The sequence below is a fragment of the Miniopterus schreibersii genome (assembly GCF_964146895.1).
Source record: "Miniopterus schreibersii genome assembly, chromosome: X".
NCBI lineage: Eukaryota > Metazoa > Chordata > Mammalia > Chiroptera > Miniopteridae > Miniopterus > Miniopterus schreibersii.
Genome location: NC_138104.1, coordinates 24,436,776 through 24,463,755, shown reverse-complemented (window position 1 = coordinate 24,463,755; position 26,980 = coordinate 24,436,776). Strand labels below are relative to the sequence as shown.

The 26,980-nt window shown below is 39.1% G+C and overlaps 1 protein-coding gene and 1 pseudogene across 4 annotated transcripts in view; both read right to left on the bottom strand.

The window, feature by feature from the left end:
- COL4A6 (collagen type IV alpha 6 chain) overlaps positions 1–26,980 on the bottom strand; it is a 294,921-nt gene that overhangs the window by 136,932 nt on the left and 131,009 nt on the right. The window lies entirely within an intron of this gene.
- On the bottom strand, positions 13,742–14,784 carry LOC308551631 (sorting nexin-15 pseudogene; annotated as a pseudogene). Its single transcript has 2 exons — positions 14,726–14,784; positions 13,742–14,532 (listed from the first exon to the last, which is right to left on the bottom strand). The product of its transcript is annotated as a sorting nexin-15 pseudogene (transcript).

Here is a 26,980-nt window from a genome sequence, read left to right as displayed (position 1 = left end):
AAGCAAGTCTCAAAGATTATCATTTTATCCTCATCAATACCTGCAGCTGACCACTGTGGAATCTGACATACTGATTACAGGGAATGGCAGGACACTGTTTTATAGCTGGAGCCCTTGAAAAAAAACCTTTAAAATCTACAATGACAATGGCATACAAAGTGACAAGAATGTATTAGACACAGGCTTCTAAGAAAAAAAGAGGCCTTGAGAGGAAGATAGAGCTTCTTTATTTTTTGATGAATACCTTTTTAAAATTTGTTTTATTGATTTGAGAGAGAGAGGGAGACAGAGAGAGAGAGACTTGTTGTTCTGGTTATTTATGCATTCCTTGGTTGATTCTTGTATGTGCCTTGACCAGGGATTGAACCTTCAACCTTGGTGTATCAGGACGACTCTCTAACCATCTGAGCTACCTGGCCAGGGCCAATAGAGCCTCTTTAGGAGAGGGTGCTGGGCGAGGAAGATTGTTAGATACTAATTTGCTCTTTGAAAAGATGTTTGGGTTATATAAGACAACATCTGAAGAAGAGTTGCACTAGAGAAATGTGAATGGGATGAAGAAACCCAAAATGCAGAAGCAGAAAGAAATGTAAAACGTTCAATAGGTTTAGTGTTATATTTATTGATTTGCTAATACTGCTCTATTGCCCTGCTTGACACTAGGACAAATAGCTCTTGTGCTTTAGGTTTAATCCACTAAAAAGAAAGATACAAAGACTTAAAGCTGAATTTTCTTTTCATACATTATTGGGTGAAACTCTCAAGAAGATTTTTCTTTAAGATGACAAAAACTCTTTGATTTGCCTCATTTGGGGTAATTCATGATTTGGATCCAAACACTTTACACATCTGGAGCCAACCTGTTCGAGGAATGTTATGTTTTCAAAATAAATTAAAAAGAGGAGTCAGAAGGACAGGCACTCAGGTAGCAAAAGTTTGCAATTTAAAGTGTTAATAGTCATTGACGGTTCATGTACTCACTCTGATCTTTTGATGCATGGTCAATGAATGGTTAGTTAAAATAAATGGAACAAAGTTCTAATTTTCAGAGCTCATAAAGCATGAAGATTCAAACATGTCTCCACCCCTAACAAAGGATTACTTGTCACTTTCACCGGGAAAACAATTTAACCTCTTAATATCCATTTCTTATTGGGTGAGAATACCAACTGAATTCCATGAGTTATCTTCCCTTTGCATCAACACTCCACCCCTACCTTTTATTGTATCCAAACAACAAAGGCTTACTAAAAACAGAATGGTACCTGAAAAATAGCATTTTTTCAAGTCAAAACCATCTGCTCTTCCCAAAGTGGCCCAGATGGTATATACTCTGGGTCTACTGGATGCCCAATGAGAAGTCAAATTAAGCAGGGCACAGCAGTAAGTGACTGTGTTTACTGAATATACTCTACTGTGGCTTCTGTGGAGAGGTTCATAGTAGCAGAGCCCAAAGGAAAAGAGTTTTACCCTGAGGTCACAATCTGTCCAAATCAGCACTGTAAGTTGCATCCCAGCCTCTTCCACAAAGCAATTCTCTAGGTTGTTAGTTTGCTGTACAAAACCCCTATGAATGTTATGCTTCAAAAATCACTATTATTTGGTGTAAAGAATGATAGTGGTGATACTAATAATAGAGAACAGTGTAATTACAGGAGGAGAGTATGGGGGGGAAGCAGACATAATACTGCAATGTTTGAGCAGAAGGCTGTTAAAGCAACCAAAACGATTAGCAACTGGAAAGCACTTAGGCCTGAATTCCTACAGATTTTTTGGTCTGAGTTGCTCAAGACAGGGCACGGAGCTAGTACAAATGCTCTGTAGGAATATTCAGTGAGCCAGCCATACACTTGGTTGGCATCTTGAAAAAAACTGCCATTTTTCAGCAATACTTTCTTGTCTGACAAAAACAGACCAATTGCACGTCCACTCACAATCTCTTGAAAATTATAGCATCCAGTTTGGCATTATGAGAGCAATAATGCCCTCAGAAATACTGAAAGACTGTTTAAAATGTTCAACAAGTGTGATAACCAAGGTATTTGAGATTTAGGAATAGTTGTATGGCCAATCAAAAGGAGATCTGGGTAGGAGTTACATGGTCCATAGAAAAGATGGCATCTATCATTTGCTAATTTTTTCTCCACCATGGAGAAGGGACTGGGGTTCCAGAGCATGGATGTCCTCATAAAACTTTGTTTCAGCTGCAGGTGTTGTAACTTTATTAGGAAATAAAGTTAGCTGTTTTAGGACTAGGGCATAAACACACTGAATGACCCTGTTTTTTTGGCCAGGATAAACATAGGCATAAGTTAAACAAAATGTTAAACTCCAACTCCAGTTTGGTGTCACTGACTGGGGAAATGGAGCAACTCTGGCAGTTTGTTTGAGATAAACTCAAAAGTATATGGAAGTATGGGGGCTGAAAGTAAACCACCACCAAAACAAATTGATCAGATTTTTAATTTTTTTTTTAAATTTTATTTTTCTTTAAAATATTACAGATGTTCCTTTTTCTCCCCAATGACCTGCTCCACCCTGTCCCATCCCCCTCCCCAGTCCCTCTCCCCACCATTGTCTGTGTCCTTGGGTTGTGCATATATATATGTGTATAAACTCTTTACTCTCTCCCCCTCTGCTCACCTACCCTCCTCCATCCCTCTGACATTCGTCAGTCTCATCTATGCTTCCATGTCATTGAGTCTATTCTGTTCATCAGTTTATTAAGTTCTTTAGATTCCACGTATAAGCGAGATCATGTGATGTTTGTCTTTCGCTGCCTGGCTTATTTCACTTGGCATAATTTTCTCTAGGTCCATCCATACTGTCCCAAAAGGTATGAGATTCTTCTTCTTTATAGCTGCATAGTATTCCGTGGTGTAAATGTCCCACAGCTTTTTTATCCACTCATCTACTGATGGGCATTTGGGCTGTTTCCAGATCTTAACTATTGTAAACTATGCTGCTATGAACATAGGGGTACATATATTCTTTCTGAATAATGTTTCAGGATTCTTAGGATACATTCCTAGGAGTGGAATCACTGGGTCAAAAGGCAGCTCCATTTCTAATTTTTTGAGAAACCTCCATACTGTTTTCCACAGTGGTTGCACAAGTCTGCATTCCCACCAGCAGTGTACCAGGGTTCCCCTTTCTCCACACCCTCGCCAGCATATGTCATTTGTTAATTTGTTGATGGTAGCCATTCTGACAGGTGTGAAGTGATACCTCATTGTGGTTTTAATTTGCATCACTCTGATGATTAGTGACATTGAGCATTTTATTTGTCTCTTGGCCATCTGTATGTCCTCTTTGGAGAAGTGTCTATTCAAGGCCTTTGCCCATTTCTTAATTGGGTTGTTTGTCTTCCTTTTGCTGAGTGCTATGAGTTCTTTGTACACTTTGGAAATTTGCCCCTTATCAGATACATCCTTGGCAAATATGTTTTCCCAGACCGTGGGGTTCCTTTGTATTTTGAGGCTGTTTTCTTTTGTTGTACAGAAGCTTTTTAGTTTATTGTAGTCCCATATGTTTATTTTTTCTTTTGTTTCTCTTGCCCTAGGAGATGTATCAGTGAAAAGTCCACTACGTGGGATGTCTGTGACTTTACTGCCTATGTTTTCTTCCAGGATTTTTATGGTTTCGTGACTTACATTTAAGTCTTTTATCCACTTGGAATTTATTCTTGTGTATGGTGAAAGTTGGTGGTCTAGTTTCATTTTTTTGCATGTATCTGTCCAATTTTCCCAGCACCACTTATTGAAGAGACTGTCTTTACTCCATTGGATACTCTTGCCTCCTTTGTCAAATATTAACTGACCATAATGGCGTGGGTCTATTTCTGGGGTCTCTGTTCTGTTCCATTGATCTATAAGCCTGTTGTTGTACCAATACCAGGCCGTTTTGATTACAGTGGCTTTGTAATACGGTTTGAAGTCCAGTAATGTGATCCCTCCCACTTTGTTCTTTTTTCTCAAGATGGCTGCAGCTATTTGGGGTCTTCTTTGGTTCCATATAAAGTTTTGAAATGTTTGTTCTAGGTATGTGAAATATACTGTTGGTATTTTAAGGTTTTTAATTTTTGACAATCAAAAACACTGAGGTGTAGTCTCATTATTTTGTGTGTGTGTTCCAATAAAATTCTATTTTTAAATACTTAAATTTCATGCCATTTTCACCTGTCACAGAGCATTATTCTTTTGATTTCTTTCAACTATTAAAAAATGTAAAAACGATTCTAGCTCACAGATCTTACAAATAAAGGTAGTGGGCCAGATTTGGCTGCAGGCCACAGTTCCAGATGGGTAAAAGAGAGTGTAGTGACCAAATCTACTGCTCACACATCAAGATAGAGACAGGCAGGAAGATGTCAGTAGGTTAAGTGGAAGTTACATTGACATTCTCCCAGGACCAAACTGGAATTACAACTAAAATATAGAAAAATCATCTTGAATAACCAACTGAAGACTAGCTGGAGAAAACCCTCATAACCAAAGACATAAAGTGGGGACTGCTTTATGTCCTGCTAAGAAATGCGGAAGTGCAAGAGAGCTGGCCAGGATAGCACAGGCAGCAGCTGAAGTTCTGGAAGGATATCTCAGCTGTAGGGGGTTTCCACTGAGTACCCTTGGTTGTAAATCCCAAGCATGGCTCCCCAGCCCAGAGCAGCAGAACTGAGAAAGGTCCCCACATAACATCTGGTAGTGAAAAGCAGTGGGTTTTCTGTCTGCTAGGAAGAGACCACTGGAAATGCAGGAACCCTCTTAAAGGGCCAAAGCACAAAATTTTGAATGCAGCAACACACTTTAGGCTCTGGCAGAGGGAGAACAGAGAAGACTAGAGCTGTGTGCAGAGAATCCAGGGTTGGTGGCTCTGGGGATAGAGCTCAGGGGGCAGCACCCAGGAATTCTGTGCTGTGTCATTCCCCCATATTGCAGAGGGCATCTTTCTCAGGCAGACCTTTACCATCCAGGTAGATTTTGCCTGGGTGTGAAGCAATTGCCTCACCTGTTGGAAAACCTCTCACCCCACACTGTGGAATTTACACCTTGCTGTGGTTTATAGCATGAAGATCATTAAGAGACTGAGAATAACAATCAGCCTGCAGGCAGAGGTGAATCTCTGGGTGCTTTGAGTCTTTGCCTGATATGTGTCTGGACCTGAGGCTAGGAAAAGCAGACTTTGTTGCACATCTTGGTCCTTTCCAAAAACACCAAGCTTCAGAAGAGGGAGCCACAAGCTGTGGATTGCTGATAGCTCCAAACAGGATACTCAGGGCTAGACACAAACAGCATCTGAAATTGGCCTGCACAAGAGAAAAACTGGTAGTCATAGCATATCTACCAAATACATACAAACAAATTGAAACAGGCAGCCAAAATGGGGAAACAAAAAAACAAGCCCCAAATGAAAGAAGAGAATTCTCCAGAAGAAGAGCTAAATGAAATGGAGATAAACAATTTATCAGATATAGAGTTCAGAGTAATGAGTATCAGGATGCTCAACAGCATGAGAAAAGATGTGGAATCTATGCAAAATGACCAGTCAGAAATGAAGAATGAAAGCAGAAATAAAGAATACATTGGAAGGAACAAACAACAGATTAGAGGAAGCTGAAGATCAGATCAGTGAATTAGAAGACAGGGTAGAAAAAAAATCACTCAATTATATGCCAAAGAGAAAAAACAATTAAAAAAACAAGGCAGAGCTGGGAAGATGGTGGCACTGTGAGAAGAAGCAGAGCACCCTTACTCCCAGCCACAGACTTGATTTACCACTAAAATACTGCATAACCAGTGTGGAAAACCAGAGAAATATGCCTGAGTGGACATATTTTGAGTAAGGAGCACTGAAGAAACATCATAGAGTCTGGTAAGAGAGGGGAGTTGTAGAAAGGGGGAGTCCCCCCTGAAGCCTGTGCTGGGTTCCAAGCCCTTAGGGTTAGAGGCTGCAAAGCTCCCTCCCTTTGGGAGCATGGACTGGCATCCAAAATCTGAGATCTCAAACCTGGAGCAGAGGAAAAGGGAAGGAGAGCCTGTGCGCAGGTGGCAGAAGGACCCAGGGGAACAGTGTGCCTGCAAGGAGGGGACTGTGCCTTGCAGTGAAACAATGCACCTAATGGTGGCAGATGATACAGGTCTCTCTCACCCCAGTTGCTGACAGTGGGAAAGGCTGTCCCACAGTGTGTGGCTCCCAAATAGAAAGGGGCAAGAGGGCTGCACTGAGCAGCTACATACAGAGACCTCTGCCTTCCTGTAAGGCATTGTGTATAATCCAAGAAAGCATTTGATCTGTGTGGTGCAGGGAAGGGAATGAGAGCCCTCCTGACACCAGAGAGGGTCCAGAGTGGACAGAAGGGCAGATAGGGACTTGAGCTACCAGAGCTAACTGGCTTTTTTTTTTTATCCACCCTGTGGGAGTGGGGTTAGAGTGCAAGGAGCTGCCCCACATTTACTGAGATCAGCCATGCAGGGGAGCTGTGTGGGGCTTACTTTGTAACCCTTCCTGCTTGGTACCAAGGCACGGGGTCGATGGGACCTCACAGGGCAGGTTCTCTTCCCCTGTGTTGTTTTGTGCACTTTTGAGTTTTTGATTGCTGAATGGACGTCCACCTTACCGGCTTGCATTGGGGAGACAGACCAGCGAAAGCTGAAATTAGTGTCTGCATAGTGGAGAATTTTAAATAAGGGCCCCATGTGACCAGTCAACTAGATCTGGGAAAGGAGAGGCAGAGCAGGTCTACTTCTCCTGCAGACTAGGAGGACCATCCCCAACAGGAAAGGGGCTGATTCATCTCACTGAAGCCCCAGATATCCCTCATAGGGCACACCTCTGAGGGAGAAGGGAGACCAGCTCACAGGAAAACAAGACAAGAATAAGACTCTTAGGGACTATTGCTTGGGAACTGGAGGAAAACCTTAAAACCCCTTCTCAGGGCTGGGCAGGCAAAGTGCTCACCAGAGTATTTTTTTAATCGAACCCACTGAGCCCAGGCTGCTGAAACTGCACATACAGAAAAGGAAACAGACAAAAGTCAATCTGAAAATGCAGCAGTCTACTGTATGGGGAACTAGAATTGGAGGATAGGGTAGAAACTGAGGAGCTGGCTTTGAAGCAGAGGCTAACTTCCTGACAGTGAGTGCCTGACAGAGAAACCTCTACTTAAAGGGAGGAATATCCCAAGCTACACTAGCTGGCCTGCACCCTAAAGACTATTCAGAAGACTCTGGAGTAAGACCAGGCAACCACAAGGGGGAAGCAAAATAGCTGACAAGTGGAGGTGGCCCACACAGAGCCTCAGACCAGCCAACTACCAAAGGATAACAGAGCCAAACCTAGACAAATCTTGACATTGGCTGATACACAGTTACCTCCTAGGAGACCCAAAATCAGCATTCAAAACAGTGAGCGTCAGAGAGCATAAATTGCCCAGATGAAACTCACCTGATTTACTTTTTTTTTTTTTTTTATCTTTTAAAATTTTTAAATTTCAAAAAAAATTTTTAATTAATTAAAAAAAATTTGCTTACCCTTGCTTGTTTTTTTTCTTTGTTTGTTTTGTATTTTGTTCAATTATCAAAATTTTAATGATATTCTCTGCTTAATTGCTGAGATATTATTATTATTATAACCAATAAGTTTACTACTTTTCTCTATTGTATCCCCCATATCTCTTACTGGAATTCCTCCCTGCCCTTGCTTTATCTCTCTCTCTTCTTGTTCCATTGGCAGAGCTTTTTTTCCCCTTTATTTCTTCTTTCTTTTCTTTTTCTCCCTTCTGTCTTCCTGTCTTTTTGTTTGTTTGTTTCTGTTTGTCTCTTTATTGTATTTTTTATTTTTAACTATTTTCCTATTTCAATGCTCCACCCTTAATTTTTTCCTGGCCCTTCTTTCAGAATCTATTCTCTGCCCCTTTTATCTCCCATTAGCTTCTCTATTTTTTACTTTTCATTTTATTTTATTATTGTTTTTTCACTTTTTCATACTATTAGCAATAATATCCTTTTCTCTCTGTCTCTTTCACTTTATATTTTCTTTCTCTTTCTTTCTTCTTTCTTTCTTTCTTTCTTTCTTTCTTTCTTTCTTTCTTTCTTTCTTTCTTTTTTTTTTTTGCTTTAACATTTGAATTCTCCCTTCACTCTCCCAATTCTACTTTCACTTGCGATACTTTCATTGTGACTGTCAGGATATTTTGTAAGATACTGCTTATTTGGTGGCAGTTTGGATGTGTATTATCTTGCCTTGCCAGCACCCGTAAAACAAGTCACACAATGTGGTTGGGGCTGAGCCACACACTTATCCAACCTCAGGGGAGAGTCTCCCAAGAACTAGTCAACAACAATCTAGACCCAATCACAACAGGAGAGCCCAAAGAATCCACAAAAGGGACACCCACAAAAAGGAAACACCTAGAGCAAATAGCTCAGGAGTATAAGGAAAACACACCTCTGGGTTCCACTGGACATACACTACAAAATCCCACCCCTCAACACTGGGAGGCAGCAAATATATCTAATATACAGATATAAAACACTAAGAGCCACCAAAATCAGGAGAGAAAGAAACAACCTCCAAAATTAAAGAAAAGGAAAAATCACCAGAAAAAGACCTTGATGAGATGGAGTTAAGCAAGTTATCGGAAAAGGAGTTCAGAGTAATGGTTATAAAGATGCTCAAAAAAATTAATGAGAACCATAAGATACTTAAGGGGAAGGTCCAGGAACTTAGTGAAAGCATGAAAAAAGAGCTAGATATGATAAATAAGAACCAGGAAGAAATGAAGAATACTATATCTGATATCAAGAATATGCTGGAAAGAATTAAAAGCAGGCTCAATGAAGCAGAGGATAGAATAATTGACTTAAAAGATAAAATACAAAAAACACTCAATCAGAGCAGCAAAAAGAAAAAAAAAACACTTAAAAAGCATGAGGACAGTCAAAGGGAGCTTTGGGACCACATGAAGCAAAACAACATCCACATCATAAGGGTATGTGAGGGGGAGGAAAGTCAGCAAGGGATACAGAACTTGGTGGAGGAAATAATGACAGAAAAATTCCCTACCCTGGCCAGGGAGAAAGCCATACAAGCTCAGAAAGCACAGAGGGTTCCAAAAAATAGGCACCCAAATAGACCCACTCCAAGACACATCATAATTAAAATGGCAAATGTTAAGGACAAAGGGAGAATATTAAGGGCTGCAAGAGAGAGACAAGCAGTGACCTATAATGGAAGTCTCACAAGGCTGACAGCAGATTTCTCAACAGAAACACTTCAGGCAAGAAGGGAGTGGCATGAAGTTCTCAAAGTAATGAAAAGCCAGAACCTGAAATCAAGAGTGCTTTATCCAGCAAGGCTATCATTTAAAATTGAAGGTGAAATAAAGAGCTTCCAAGACAAAAGAAAGCTAAAGAAGTTCAGTATCACCAAACCAGCATTGCAAAAAATGCTAAAAGGACTGCTATAAGAAAAAGAAGAAATAATGAGAGAAAGGTACATCAACATAAAGGGGGAAAATGGCATTAAATAAGTATATAGCAATAATAACCTTAAATGTAAGTGGAGTAAATGCTCCAATCAAAGACATAGGGTAGCTGAATGGATAAGAAAATAGGACCCAAATATATGCTGTCTACAAGAGACCCACCTGAGAGCAAAAGATTCAAAGAGGCTGAAAGTGAAGGGACGGAAAAAAACATTACATGCAAATGGAAACAAACAAACAAAAAAGGTGGAGTAGCAATACTTATTTCTAAAAAAATAGACTTCAAAATAAAGACCATAACAAGAGACAAAGATGGTCACTCTACAATACTCAAGGGATCAATTCAACGGGAGGAAATAACCTTTATAAATATATATGCACCCAATATGGGAGTACCTAAATATATAAAAAATTTCTTGGGGGACTTTAAGGGGGAGATTGACAGCAACACAATCATAGTGGGGGTCTTTAACACCCCACTGTCAGCATTGGACAGATCATCAAGATAAAAAATCAACAGGTAAACACAGACCTTAAATGACACACTAGATCTATTGGATTTAACTGACATTTACAGAACATTTCATCCTGAAGCAGCAGAATACACATTCTTCTCAAGTGCACATGGAACATTCTCAAAAACAGACCACATGTCAGGGCACAAAGCAAGTCTCTACAAATTCAAGAAGATTGAAATCATATCAAGCATCTTCTCGGATCACAGTGCCATGAAACTAGAAATCAACCACTATAAAAAAAAAACTCAAAAATATTCAAATTCTTGGAGGCTCAATAGCATGTTATTAAAAAATGAATGGCTTACCAATGAGATCAAGGAAGAAATCAAACACTTCCTGGAAGAAAAATGAAAATGAACAGACAAAAACCCCAAATCTATGGGACACAGCAAAAGTAGTCCTGAGAGGAAAGTTCATAGCAGTACAGGCATACCTCAAGAAACAAGAAAAAGCTCTACTAAACCATCTATCACAACCACTAAAAGAACTAAAATGAGAACCGCAGGAAAAGCCCCTGGAAAGTAGAAGGAAGGAAATAATAAAGGTCAGAGCAGAAATAAATGAAATAGAGGCTAAAAGAAAAACATAAAAGATCAATGTAACCAAGGGCTGGCTCTTTGAAAAGATAAATAAGGTTGATGCATCTTTAGCCAGACTCACCAAGAAACAAAGAAAGAGGACCCAAATAAATAAAATCAGAAATGAAAGAGGTGATATAACAACTGACCCAATAGAAATACAGAAAATACTATGAGCAACTATATGTCAACAAAGTGGACAACATGGGTGAAATGGCCAAAACCTAGAAGCATACAATTTTCCAAGGCTGAATCAGGAAGGGGCGGAAAACCTGAATAGGCTAATACAAACTAATGAAATTCAAGCAGGAATCAAAAAACTCCCAGCAAACAAAACTCCTGGATGAGATGGATTTATAGGTGAGTTACTAAGCATTCCAAGAAGAATTAACATTTATTCTCCTCAAACTATTCCACAAAATCCAACAGAAGGGAAAACTTCTAAACTCTTTTTATGAGACCAGTATCATCCTAATCCCCAAACCAGATAAAGACACTACAAAGAAAGAAAATTACAGGCCAATATCCCTGATGAACATAGATGCTAAAATCCTCAATGAACTACTAGCAAACTAGGTCCAGCAATACATTAAAAAGATCTTACACCATGACCAAGTGGGTTTATTCTGAGGATGCAAGGTAGGTATAATATCTGAAAATCAATAAATGTAATATATCACCTAAAGAAGATGAAGGACAAAAATTATATGATCATACAAAGAGATGCAGAAAAAGCATTCGACAAAGTCCAGACCCAATTTTTGATAAAAACTCTCAGCATAGTGGGAATAGAGGGATCATACCTCAACATAGTAAAGGCCATATACAATAAACCTACGGCTTTCATACTCAATTGTATAAAACTAAAACCATTTCCCTTAAAAACAGGAACAAGACAGGGATGTCCACTTTCACCACTCTTATTCAACATATTACTGGAAGTCCTTGCCACAGCCATCAGACAGGAAGAAAACATAAAGGTATCCAAATTGGAAAGGAGGAAGGAAAACTCATTATTTGCAGATGATATGATATTGTACATAGAAAACCCTAAAGACTCCATCAAAGTACTACTAGATTTGATAAATGAATTTGGCAAGATAGCCAGATATAAAACTAACATCCAAAAGTCGATGGCATTTTTATACACCAACAATGAACTATCAGAAAGAGACACTAAAAAAACAATACCATTTACCATTGCAACTAATAAAATAAGATACCTAGGAATAAACTTAACCATAGATGTAAAAACCTGTACTCGGAAAACTACAGGACACTGAAACAAGAAATAGAGAAAGATACAAAAAAGTGGAAAAATATACCATGTTCATGGATTGGAAGGATTTATATCATTAAAATGTCTATACTACCCAAAGCAATTTATAGATTCAATGCAATTCCTATTAAAATACCAACAACACATTTCACACAGCTGGAACAAATATTCCAAAAAATTATATGGAACTAAAAAAGACCCTGAATAGCCCCAGCCATCTTGAGAAAGATGAACAGAGTGGGAGGGATCACTTTATCAGATATCAAAATGTACTACAAAGCTATTGTAATGAAAACAGCCTGGTATTGGCAGAACGACAGACATATAGATCAATGGAACAATATAGAGACCCTAGAAATAGACCCAAGCCACTATGGCCAGTTAATATTTGACAAAGGAGGCAAGAGCATACATGGAGTAAAGACGGTCTCATCAATAAATGGTGCTGGGAAAATTGGACAGGTACATGCAAAAAAATGAAGCTAGATCACCAACTTATTCCATACACAAAGAGAAACTCAAAATGGATAAAAGACTTAAATGTAAGTCACACAACCATAAACATCCTGGAAGAAAACAGGCAGTAAAGTCACAGACATCTCAAGCAGTCGAATTTTCACTGATACATCCATTAGGGCAAGAGAAACAAAAGAAAAAATAAACAAATGGGACTACATCAAACTAAAAAGCTTCTGCACAGGAAAATAAATCATCCTCAAAATACAAAGGAAACCCATAGTATGGGAGAATCTATTTGCCAAGGATGTATCTGATAAGGGGCTAATTTCCAAAGTGTACAAAGAACTCATACAACTCAACAAAAGGAAGACAAACAATCCAATTAAAAAATGGGTAAAAGACCTGCATAGTCACTTCTCCAAAGAGGACATACAGATGGCCAAGATACACATGAAAAAATGCTCAATGTCAGTTATCACCAGAGAGATACAAATTAAAACCACAATGAGGTATCATGACATGTGCTGGCGAGGATTTGGAGAAAAAGGAACCTTTATACACTGCTGGTGGGAATGCAGACTGGTGCAGCCACTATGGAAAACAGTATGGAGTTTTCTCTAAAAATTAAATATGGAACTGCCATTTGACCCAGTGACCACACTTCTAGGAACATATCCTAAGAAACCTGATGCACCAATCAGAAAGAATCTGTGTACCTGTATGTTCATGGCAGTGCAATTTACAATAGTTAATATCTAGAAACAGCCCAAGTGCCCATCAGTAGATGAGTGTATAAAAAAGTGTGGTACATTTACCCCATGGAATACTATGCAGCTATAAAAAAGAAGGATCTCTTACACTTTGGGACAGCATGGCGGGACCTGGAGAGTATTATGCTAAGCAAAATAAACCAGTCAGAGAAGACAATTATCACATGATCTCACTCATATGTTGAATATAATGGACAAAATAAACTAATGAACAAAATATATCCATGCAACAGACTGACGAATCTCAGAAGGTAGTCGGTGGTGGGTGGGTGAGGAGAGATTAAAGAACTTACATGCATATATGCATAACCCATAGACACAGTCAATAGTGTGGTGAAGGCCTGGGGGGATGGGTGTGGGTTGGAGGGGGTAAGTGGGGAAAAAGGGGGACAACTGTAATAATTTCAACAATAAAGATAAGTTAAAAAAAAAAAAAAAAAAGACAAGCAGGATCAGAAGTGTGAGTCCTTGATTCCATGCTTATGGTTGTGGTCAGGGAGCTGAGAAGTCATTATTTTTCTCATTCTTTGTCCACTTACATACAGAAATGGCCTTTGGATTTACAAGGCCAGGAGATAGGCCAGGCCCCAGGGAGAGAAGGGGGTGGCTGGCAGTGCTTGGAGCTCAAGTCCTGGGGAAGTGTCCACTCCCTCTCAGGATGGAACTTGGGACAGGTGCATGTGCAAGATTTCCTCTGCCTACTTTAGGTACTTGGCTGCCTTCTTCTTTACACCTTCCCAGGGGGCAGGCAATGGGTTATCAGGAACTCCCTGAAGCAGGATGTGCATACCTCCTGGTAACCCTATAGAGCTGCAGGGTAGGCGCCTGCATTCTGGTCCTGCAGGGCCTGACTGATCAGCTCTGTGGCTTTTCTCAGATAGGCAGGGGTGGGCCCTCCTTCCTCATTTTCTTCCTCCTCCTGCTGTCCTATCTTCCACGGTTCCTGCTCCAGCCTGTCAGACTCTGCCTCCATTGTTGTCAGGTCACCTATGTGGGTAGGACTGGGGCCCTCAACCCCTTCCTTGGAGAAAGAGTCAAAGAGGGCAAGTTCATCTCAGTGAGGTGGCCTCCCTTGGGCAGGGGAACTAGACACCTCCTTGGTGCTCCCACAGTTAAAGAAAAGATCCAGAGTTTCCTGGGAAGGGCTGGATGGCAGTGTTCTGTTGGCACCTCCAACTCCTCAAGTCCCCTCTTCTCTACAGGGAGTGGTTGGGGCAACTAGGACCCATCAGGTGGCAGCCAGGACTCCTCAGGGGGCAGTGTGGGGATCAGAGGGGGTGGCAGAATGTGCAGGTCTCTGGACACCTTGGAGGGCTGTGTCACCTCTCCACCCTGGAAGAACTCCTTGAGTTAGGAGCTGTTGCTGAGTGCAGAGATATGCACAGTGAAGTGAAGCAAGTACCCATCTTGTTTTCACCGTTCCTCAATCACAGAGGCTTTGAATCTGTCAAACACCTGGGCTCCAGGGGGAAACTAGGAACTCCTCCAGGTGGTGGTAGTGGTTTCAATGTGCGTAGGCCATGTCTCTGTGCAGTTTGCTGAAGTCACTCTACTGCTTCTAGACCACTGCCTCTGTGATATCCTCTGGGTCCCTCTTTGAGATGAACTGCGAGGTCACCTTGCACTCAGTTTAGTACTTGGGGTAAGTTGGGGGGTCAGAGACTGTGTAGTGCTGCAAGACGTCCTCCTTCGCCATGGCAACCCAGCTGGGGTGGGGCCAGTCTCATCATTTCTAAGCTAGAAGTCATGTTATTCTAACTGGATCACAACCTCTCCTGCATTGATATGGGTTTGAACTTGAAAAGTTATGGCTAGTTGTCCCCCAATTTTGATTCTCCCATTCTTCACTAAGTGATAACTCTTACATTTTAGCTGGGCATCTAGACACACAGAATAAAAGCTACAATTCTTGTTTTCAATTTCAGATGAGTGTGACCCTGAGACTAAGTTCTGGCCAATGGAATATAAGAGACAGTGATGTTGTGTGATTTCTAAATGTCTTTAAATGGAGGAACATACTGTTTTCCCCTAGTCTCCAATCTGCTGGTTGGAATAAAGATATGATGGCTGGAGCCAGTGCAGCCATTTTGGACCATAAATTGGAAATTATATGTTGAGAATGATAGAGCAATAAGACAAAAGGACCCTTGTTATCATGGACCTGCCATACAAGCCCTCAACTGCCTACATGGACTTTTATATAATCTCAGGCATTGAGTTTTTCATTTCTAGAAGTTCTGTTGGGGAATTTTTAATGTCTTTCATGTCTTTATTTAATGTGCTCAGTCTTTCCTCTGGCTTCTTAATTATAATAACTGTTTAAAAGACTGTCTACTAATCCTTTCATATGTATTATTTCTGGGTTGGTTTTGATTGATTGATTTTTTTCCCTTATTATGGGTTGTATTTTCCTTCTTTTGAATGCCTCTTAGTTTTCAATTGGATATTGGATGTGAATTTTATCTTGTTGGATGATGGATATTTTGTATTTCTATAATTCTGGAACACAGTTAAGTTACTTGGGAACAGTTTGATCCTTTCAAGGCTTGTTTTTAAGCTTTATTAAGCAGGTCTAGAGCAGCCTTGAATGTAGGACTAATTTGGCACCACTACTGATACAAGACCCTTTTGAATACTCTGATGCTCTGTGAATTGAGATTTTCAATTCTGGCTAGTGGGAACAGACTATTCCTAGTCTTGTGTGACCTCTGAGGATTGTTCCTCCTGCTCATGTTAGGTGGTGCTTTTTCTGGCCTTATATACATGTGATGATCAGTACTCAGCAGAAGATTCAAAGAGGATACTGCAGATCTCTAGAGTTCTCTTTCTGTTGTAGCTCTTTCCCCCAGTACTCTGTCCTGCAAATTCTAGCTGCCTTGGTTTTTCCACCTTCTGGCTCCTCCTAATCCAGTTGGCCCTGCCTAGGTTTCCACTCTCTGCATCACTGCCTGGGACCTCTCCTCAGGCAGTAAGCTGGGACAATGATAGGGCTCACCTTGTTTGTTTCCTGTCTCTCAGAGATCACTGTTCTTTGTTGCCTGGTGTTCAATGTCTGAAGGCTATTGTTTTCATTTTGTCTGGTTTTCCACTTGTTTCAGGCAAGAGAGTAAATCCGGTCCCAGTTACTCCATCTTGGCCAGAACTATGGACTTTTACATCAGAAAGAAATAAATGGCTGTATTGTCTAACCCACTGCTATTTCGCGTTTTCTGTCATTTGCAGCCAAGTTTAATCCTAACAAATACAGAGATGATCCTTGATTTATTTAGAGCAGTTTCTGACTTTAATATAGAGAAGCTAAGATTTTTAGAATAACCAGAGGCTTGACTTGCACCCGAGTAAGGTCAAATACCTGGATGAAAACTGAAAGCTCTGTCATTTCCCATGAGAAGAGTGGTGCTCAGGCAGCCAAATCAATTCCAGCTGGTGCCAGTTGACAACATAAAGCACATTTTTTGTTTAGTGAGATTATTTTCTCCTTCATTCAGACAGTACAATTGGAGATAAACTTATTCAATAGACTTTCCTTGAATACCTACTGTAGCCTAGGCACTCGGCTATGTTCTAGGGATACAAATATGTATAGACTGAGGCAGAAGTCTCCACCAACGGTTCACATTTTAGATAAGAAACCCCTTATTTAGATAAGATATCTTGTCATGAGTTTGGCTCATGAATTTGGCTAAGATGCTTAGTGTCAGCTTTTTAAAAAACAAATCTCATCTTCTAATTTTTTCTGTTATTTAGGGAAAATGCTTTACAACTCATGGTTTTGCAGTGAACCATATAACTTATACTTTCAGCATAAAGAAGCTTCTTCTGGAATAGGATGTTCACACAAACTGAAACCTTTACAAGTATCAATGCAGTGGAGAAATAAGTTGGACACCACCCTAACCAAATGATTAAGTTGAACATTACCAATAACGGAAAAAATGGCATCATGTTCCAACTGTTGAGAGGCACTGAGAAGGACATAGCATTGTAGGAAACAAAAAGGTTTAACCTTAATGTATTAATGAGAAATAATCAGACAAATTCAATTGAGACACATTCTGCAAAACCACTGGCTTGAAATCTTCAAAAATGTTGGTATCATAAAAACAAACCAAAAGAAAAAAACAAAAACAAAAACCAACCCAAAAAAACAAAAAGAAAAAAAGGGGGTCTGGGGTTCTAGATTAAAGGAGACCAGAGACTGATAACTAAATGCAATGCATATTTTATTAGATTCTGCATTAAAAAACCCAAAGCGATAAGGACATTGTTGGAACATTTGGGAAGTTTGAATGCAGACATTATACCTATACATTGTATCAATTTATACTTACGGAGTGTGTTGACTATACTGTAGTTATAGAGGAGAGTGCCCTTGTATTCGAAGATTCTCACTCAAGTAATTAGGGGTGAAGAATCAAAGTATCTGCAATTAACTTTCAAATAGTTCATAAAAATAAGGTAATAAAACTATTATGAACAATATTAAAAATTGATATATCTAGGTGAAGGGTATATGTGGATATGCTCATTGTTTTCTTCTAACTTTTCTAAAGATTTGAAAATGTTCAAAATAGAAAGTTGGTGGGAAAATTAAAAGCTTGTGACAAGTACAATGAAGTTTCTCTAATACATATCATAGGTTTATCTTTGGTTTTACTGAGAGGTTTCATGGGATCCCAGACCAGGACTTTCAGGAAGTAACCAGAAGCTTCTCTGTTCCTCTGGGCCTTTTTTTCATTTTTCCTATAGTCTCAAATATCCTAAACCCATCTCCCTCCCTTTTTCATGTATTAAAACCATGTTCCTTGAATAATGCCCATACTTTAATTCTCACTGAATTTATATAAACTCAGGAAAGCAACCCAGTCAAAGTTAGCATTATGCTTCTAGTGGTGTGCTGGAACTGGTATGCACTGGCTTGTACTGGCTAGCACTAGTTTATAGCAGCCCATCATACTGGTAGTTTGAAATCAGCCCTAGTGGAAGTATTTACAACATGGATACCTGCACATGCTACAAATCAGGGTCCTTCTCTCCCTTCTCCCAGAGCCAGTGGTTAAATATTTACCAGAACACTACCGACTAATTCTTAACCTGTGAGAGATGTCCTGTAGACCTTGTAATTGTTTTACAGCCTTTCAAAAGGATCCTGAAGTTATCTGAGAATTGCTAACCAAATATCTCATAGAATGTTCCCTGGCAGCCTCTATTTAGTCCAAGAGTAGGCTTTGACTACACTGAAGATGTAGGTAGGGAAAAGGTAGTCAACAATAAAAAGAAAAAAGAAGTCAGCTCTACCCGTATCAAAAACTTTTTACTGGGTGGCAATTTAATGAAGTGGAAAAGAGTGCTGGACCAAGAGACAAACAACCCTGTCACTTAGTGACTGTATAAACGTAACCAAGGCAATTAACCTCTCTGAGCCACAATTTTCTCATCTGTAAAATGGGAGCATTAATAGAAGTTCTTATCTCATAGAGTTGCTATTAGGTGGTGTGGTATTTTCAAACTGAGACAAGTAATCAATCACATTATAACCATCAGAGATAATGTTTAATGAGTGTTTATTAATTTATTTAGACATATAATCTTACTTAGACTTTACCAAAATTCAATAAATTTGGACTTATTAATACTCCACTGATCTTAGAACTTTGCCCTAAGCACCATAGTATGCACCTAGTAAATGTTTGTTTTTACTGTAATCCCTTGTATTTGTGAATAATTTTTTTTTAAATATATCTTTATTGATTTCAGAGAGAGGAAAGGAGAGAGAGAGAGACAGAAACATCAATGAGGAGAGTCATTGATCAAGCCCGCAACTGGGCATGTGCCCTGACCGGGAATAGAACCCTGATCGCCGGGATCCTAGGCTGACGCTTAACCACTGAGCCACGCCCGGCAGGGCGTATTTGTGAATAATTTAATTTTATTTGCATAACAATCTGGTGAACAAGCAAGGTAAGTGTTTATAGCCTTAACTAAGCCTTAAATTAATTTATCTTGCTAGAAACAACAGAACAGGGAGTAGAATTATGTCCTTCGAACTCCCAGTTTAGTGCTCTGTTTCTTGTGTTACTTTGGTCATGACACTACCTATTTCTCAGTCTCAATTTCCTTGAGTCTGGGGTCACCAACTCATCTCAGTTTGCACAGGAATTTCCCAATTTTGGCCATGTCTTAGGAAACTCCTTAGACCTAGGCGAACCAGGATGATTGATCACCTGACTTGAGTCTACCTTCTCATACACAGAATAGACTCAAGCCTCTTCCTAAGAAAAGCTACCTGGCTCTGCTACCCAGCTGTCACCTCATTCCTGCAGCTCTCATTAACACCTTATTTTAAAATATTCTTTTTTTTTTCATTGATTTTAGAGACAGAAGAAGGAGGAAGTGAGAGAGGGAGGGAGAAAGAGGGAAACATCCATGTGAGAGAGAAATATTGATTGGTTGCCTCCTTTATGTGCCTGCACTGGGGAAGGAGCCTGCAATCTGGGCACACGCCCTGACCAGGAATCGAACCCACAAACTTTTGGTGCACAGGATGATGCTCCAATCAACTGAGCAACACCAGCCAGGGCAAGAATACTTTCTTATTTTTGTGGGCTCCTCTTCTTTTGCCTGTCCAACATTTCCACCATAATTTTACCTCTTGATGATAACCACTGGTAATTTTTTAGTGTATGTTCTTTCAGTCATTTTTAAAAGTTGGATATGTATTATAATTATTATCAATACAAACTGTGATCATAGTGTATAAATACTTGTTTCCCATAATTCTCACTTAACATTATATCATAAGAATTTTTCCAGTCATTAAACATTTTTCAAAGAAACATCATGGTAACTATATGATATTCTACTGCAAGGGATATACCATATATATATTTTTTACTTAACCATTCACCTATTGTATGACATTTAGGCTTTCCCCATTTTATGATGTTAAAAATAGGGCTCTGATGAATACTTTAAGACATTAATATTTCTGTACTGCTTTGATTATTTTGTTCAATTAAATTTATAAGAGTAAAATTACTGGATCAAAGGATCTGAACATATTTAAGGCAATTAATACATACTGCCAAAATGCAGAAAGGATTAACTGGGAAAGAAAATTGCCAGTATTAATTTTGAAGATACATTTGGAAACGGTTTGAAAAATATCTGGGTGATCGTAGCCCTTTATTTTATAAATGGTTCTGTGGAGAGAACTTAGATTACTTTGGAAAGAACTTTAAAGTTAAAATCTAAAAAGGTGAAAACATGTTAATAAAATGTTTAGCCAATGTGTATTGTATTGTTTGTTTTAGATGGCATTTTATCTTTAGATGAAAAAGATGATACAGCAGAAGCCCCTTTTATAATCATTGTGTAGAGTGTATATATGCCCATTATAAGGTACATGCCTTAATTTTATTATTTAGAATTATTATAGTCTTACTGTAATTGTATTTTTGCTAATATGATAAATTGTATGTCATATTTTATTTTATACAGTGTTCTTGGTATGAAACATAGCTGCAATTATAACATTTTTCTTAAGGAAGCGATCTTCTTTGGATGTTACATTCAGGATTGCATTTACAGTAAAAAGTGGGCACCACTTATACCACCATTCTTTCCTTCTCCCAGTGACCACTAGAGGGGATAAAACATTCAGAGGGAGCTCACAGCAACTATCCATCCTCCAAAAGGACCAAGGTAACTTCCAACTGAGCCACCCACTTAACACTGTTACACTTTTCAGCTATTTCCTGCATAGGCTCTTTCTGTAGCACCCAGACTCCATCCTTGCAAAATGGGGCCACCTCTTAGAAGAACTGTTTTCCCTTAATTTATCAGAAAGTTACAGAGGTCTTTAAGGGAGAAACAGGCATCTCTTCCTGCTTGTTGCATTTTCTTTATAGATCAAGTGAAGCAGATAAGAAATTTAAAGGTAAGAACTATTATTCTATTTGTGACCACTAAAAATTAGAATATGTAAAGTAATCATGACAAAATTTTCAGGACACACCTATCTAACTTTTGTGCAGGAGTAAGATAAATAAAAACCAGGAAAAATCACTGCAGTAATCTGCCTCAGTCCAACCCAGACTCTCTCATAGCCCCTCCCTGATTGTGTCAGCCCCACCTCAGACTCTTAGTGTACTCCTGACATCACACAGTAGGAAAAAACCATGACCCTCACATTAATAATTCTCTGGCTAAGCAGCAAATCAGCTTTATGGCTAGGATAATTTTATCCTTGTGTCCAAGTCTCCAAGTGTGTGCCCTACCAGCTGCACTCTAGTGTTTTGGGAGGCATTATTATAGTGTAGTAGTTGAGGGTATGTATATTGGAACCAAACAGATCTGAGATTTAATCCCAGCTTCACCACTCTCAAGCTCTGTGACCCTTGGTTTCCTTAATTTTTAGAATGGGGAGGATAATAATAACTCACCCTTATAAGATTGTTATAAGAATTAAATTAGATAATGTATAGTAAAGCCCTTAGCAAAGTGCCTGGTATAAGGTAAATATTAATTCATGGGAACTATTAGTATTAGTCAAGTTCAGTTCTCTGGTACTTGCTCTTAGATTGTGTAGTGGCATCCTGCTGTTTGGACCTTTGCTGACTGGTCACCCTATCCATGTTTGGATTGGGAGTTGGAATTGATTTAAACCCTAAACAGATAACCTGGCTTGAAATCTATATTCCAAATTCTCATCCCAATCTGCTAAGTTTAAATTAGCCCATTATACTCTCAAATATATTTGGGCCTTTGGCTTCTAGCTAACCACATAGGTCTGCCGGGACTACTTGACCTTCTCAGGCAGGCCAGACCCAGCCTGACCCTGGACAACTCCTGGCTATGCTCAATATCCTACAGGACAAGTGAACTTTTACTTTTTTGATGAAAACAGGGAATCACTGTAGCTTCTTAAAGAGATTTAATGCCAGAAGTAATCTTTATGCTTTTAGTTGATTAAACTGGCAAGAATTTGCAACAACTATCTAACTTGATTGGTATACTACCTGGTACACTATCATTCACTTCCTTGCAAAATAAACACTTTTTATCAAAGTTTGCCTTGTGAGCCGGAAGCTTAGGGAGGTTCTAGGCCATATAACTTGATGGGTACTCTATAATTCCTCTTTCTATCCATGCCACCAAAATAACTACCACCATTTACTGAGCATGTACTCTCTTTCAAGGTATTGCATTATACATTTAGCATGCATGTGCAATTTAGCTTTCATAACTGTCTTATGACATATGTACTATTATTATTTCCATTTTATAGCTGAGGAATCTGAGGCTCACAGGGGTTAACTGCCCAGAGTAACACATTTAGCATTGGGAAACCAAAACCAGAACTTAAAATCTAAGCTTGCTGCCAAAGTTTTGTTCATATCACTATGCTAAATAAGTCTTACTATTAAACAAAGGACAAATATCACATGATCTCACTTATATGTGGAATCTAATGAACAAAATAAACTGACAAATAAAATAGAACCAGAAGCATGGAAACATGGAACAGACTGACAAATCTCAGAGGGAAGGGGGGAGGAGGGTGGGAAGAGATTAACCAAAGAACTTATATGCATATATGCATTGCCTGTGGACACAGGCAGTAAGGTGGCGAAGGCCTGGGGAGGGGCGCAAACGGGTGGAGGGGGACAATGGAGGAAAAAGGGGGTAACAACATTTGTCATACTCTCAACAATAAAGATATATTTTTTAAAAAAGCAGGCCTGCCCCACCGGGCATGGCTCAGTGGTTGTGCATCAACCTAGGGTCCAGGAGATCGAGGTTCAATTCCCGGTGGGGGCTTGTGCCCAGGTTGCATCCCGGTGTGTGGTGTGTGGTCAATGACGACTCTCTTGTCCTTGATGTTTCTATCTCTTTCTCCCTCTCCCTTCCTCTCTCTTCCTCTCTCCAAAATCAATGGAGACATATTGAAAAAGAGAAAGAAAAAAAAAGGTCTAAAAAGATGTAACAAATTAAGGTTTTATAAGTCTTTTAGACCTTCAATGAAAATTAATGTCACTAGCTGAGAGCAGATTTTGACTGGGGAACTGTGTGCTATATATTAGTGTGGGTAGGAAGGAGGTACAGGCAGGAGGAGGATGGTTGCTAGGGACATCAAAGCCATCAACCCCTTGAGGGACAAAGGATAGGAAGGCAGGAAGTAGAAGAGAGGAACAAGAAAGTTAATTTTTTCCCCTTTGGTGTCCCTATTTATGAAAATGATAATGAACCATGGTACCATCAGGGATGCACAAAGAAATGTGTGGGTTTGGGGCCAGAGAGATCTGTTTTGATTCTTAGCTCCACCACTTACGTGCTGCAGGAACTTGGCAAATCACTTAACCTCTCTACATCTTTGTTTCCTCATTTGTAAAATGGCACTTAAAAATACCTACTCTCCAGGGCTACTGTGAAAATTAAATGAGACAGGGTGATGAAATGTAATGGAAATAGATAGTTGTGATGGTTGGACAACTTAGTGAATATACTAAAACCCACTGAATTGTACACTTTCAAAGGGCAAAATTTATGGTATGATATTTATACCTGACTAAAAATATTAAATGAGACTACATATATAAAATACCTAGCACAATGCCTGGCACAGAGTAAATACTTTATAAATGGTACAACTATTATTATCTCATTGGTATATGTTATCCTTATAATTTTGATGATGATGATGATGATGATGATGATGAAAAAGATGACAATCATGGCTGATGGCTCTGAAAGCAATCCCTATATTTTAGTAGGAAAAATACTTCTTTGTGAGCACATTAGTTAATAGGAAGAGATGAGTGGGTGGTTTCTGGATACATTTAGATCACAGATGGGATTACTACACTAGGAGCTCATTTGGCATATACCAGAGGCTCAGGGGACCTAGGCAGCTGGGTCACCTTTCCAGAATGAATAGCAACTTCCCCCTTGGGCTCTATCAACACTTCTTCCAGGAGCCTTGGCTATATGCAGATCCAGATGGATAGTGGAGAATCTTTGATAAATAATAATAGAACTGTCAAAAGCCACCAACAGCGTATCCAGTTGGAAAATCATGGTGGCCTTTATGTCACTTCTGTATTTATTAAGCACCTACTGGAAAGCTTAAAAAATAAGACTGTTGTTAAAAATAAGTTTACAAATTTTAAAAACAAAGTTAATTTTTAAAAGAACTTTGAGTTATTGATAAGTTCAAACTCAAAGAAAATAAACGCTGATTTGAAAATAAAGTTGTATTAATATAATTGCTTTTGAACTCAATTATTTAGATTTTGTAAATATAAAAACATTCTTTGGTTATTTATGTTAGCCAGATGAAAATTTTTCTCTGTACTTGGGCAGGTCCCATCTGTCAATTTACTGATAGGCTGACCCATCTGCAATGCACATTGGTTACTGCATATGGAGTGTAATGCAAGTGAGCAAGAGTGTAGGTTTTGAATGTCCAAGGGTTTTTATTTAATAACATTTCTTATTCAGGGTCCAAGCTGTGGACATTTTGTTTGCAGTAAGTTGTGGAGAAGAGAAAGGAAAAGCTAGCCATCATTTAATGCCACAGTTGGCAATAGTTAATGGCATGAATATTACAAACACTAAGCATTCTATTTTTAATGGAAAAAAATCTGGTTCAAATAGCCTATTTGGTTATTACCTCATTTTCATTCAAAATCCTACAAAATTATGTTACTAGAATGATCAGTGACACTTAATGGATGCTTTGAATGTTCACAAATTTTCTAATAAAACTTAGGTTGTTTGCTTTTTCTAATGACTATCCTTAAGGGACCAAATTTTCAGGCTAATATAAATGCCACTTGCAAATTTTTAAAGATGATGGTAGAAGCTGATTTGTGTACAAAGTTGCTGAAAGTCCAAGATGATTAAAACTGAAGTTCAACCAGTACTGTGAGTAAAGTGAATTCATGTTGCTTACTCTGTCAAACCCAACAGATAAGCTCTGCTAATGCTGACATTTGGCCACAGTTCCACTTCTCTCCCATACCTGGGAAAGGAGGAATTGGAATGATTAATGGGTGAGAACTGCTACTCCTTACCTTTCATGGCCCCATCATTTATGAACAAGAGAGTGAAAATGGCTAGGATGTGACTCCCTTCTGGATTCCTAGTCCCATGAGTCTCTAGCCACCAACCCCCACCCCAATCAAGTTCTTCCAAACCTATTTCTCCCCCAAAGTCCTGCTCCAGTCTCATGCCCTCATCAACTACTCTTGTTTGTAGCAAACTGTTTTATTTATATATATACAGACTTGGATATATACTCTTCTATATACAAGGGAATAAAACTCTATACAACAGAGGACCAAGATAATCTAAACATTAGTCCTATGCTCAAGGAGCTCATATTCTGGTAGGAGAGAATAATAATATCAATAACATCAATGATAACAGTTGTAGTAGCAGTAATGAAGACCATTTATTAAGTCCTTAATGTGTGCTAAGCATTTTACATACATGATCTCATTTATTCCTCACAATAAATATCATTAATTCATTTAAAAAAACAAAATAAATCATACCAAATCCCTCTCCTCTTAAAGAAAAGGAGATTAAAAAGCTTTCTCCATTGGGGTAGGAGTAGAATCAGAGTAGTATCCTGGAAGTCAAGCAAAGAAAGTTTTTCAAGAAAGGAGTGAAAAGCCATTTCAAATGCTGATGGCAAGTCAAGTAAGATGAGGACTAAGATAGCTCTGGTGTGTGTGTGGGGTGTTGGAAGGTGGTGGAGGGATTGAGCAAAACAGGAAAAAAAGAGAGAAAACTCATGGACATGGGCAACAGTGTGGTGATTGTTGCAGGGAGAGGGGCATGGGGGGAGGGGGAAGAAGGTATAGAAGGGATAAATGGCAATGGAAAAAAAACACACATGAGGACTGAGAGATGATCATTGGAATCAACAATGAGAATGTTGTTGGTGACTTTTGTAAGAAAGGAGTGGTGCCAATGAAACCCAATTAGAGTTGGTTTAAGAGACAATGGGGAAAGTGAAAATTCTGAGTATAAACAATTAGTTTAAGGAGTTATACTGTAAGGGGAGCAGAGAAATGGGACAGTAACTATAGGAGAAGATGGAGTTGATGGAGGTCTTGATAATACTAATAGCTAATAACAGAGTGCTTACTTTGTGCCAGAAACTATGCTAATTGATTTATATTTATTAGGCTATTGAATTATCATAACAACCCTGTGAGATACTATTACTCTAGGTCACAAATGAAGAAACTAAAGATTAGTATGTTTCAGCTGTTTGCTTAACACAAGATTTCTCAATCTTGACACTAGTAGCATGTTGGGCTAGCTAATGCTTTGTTGTGGGGGTCAGTCCTGTGCATTGCAGGATGTTTAGCAGCATCCCTGTTCTCTACTTACTAGATGTCAACAGCATCCCCCACCACCACCCTAAATTATGGCAGGCAAAAATGTTTCCAGACCTGGCCAAATATTTCCTGGTGGACAAAATTGCCCTTAATTGAGAACCTTTGGGTAAAGATCACAAATCTAGTAAATGATAGAGACAGGTCTTAAAGGATTAGTGTATCTGGCCTCAAAAATCCATGCTCTCAGCCACAGCACATATTTGTAATACCAAGATGGCAAATTTTCCCTACCCTGTTCTGGGTACCTGTGGATCCCTGGGGAGTGGGAAGAGTATCTGGCCACTTGGGGTTAAGGGCATTCCTACTCATAAGTTCCATGGTTCAGGCTTGTACATAGTCTTTCAAACTATCTATCATCTATCTATATCTATCTATCTATCTATCTATCTATCTATCTATCTATCTATCTATCTATCTATCTATCATCTATCTATCATCTATCATCTATCTATCTATCTATCATCTATCTATCTATCT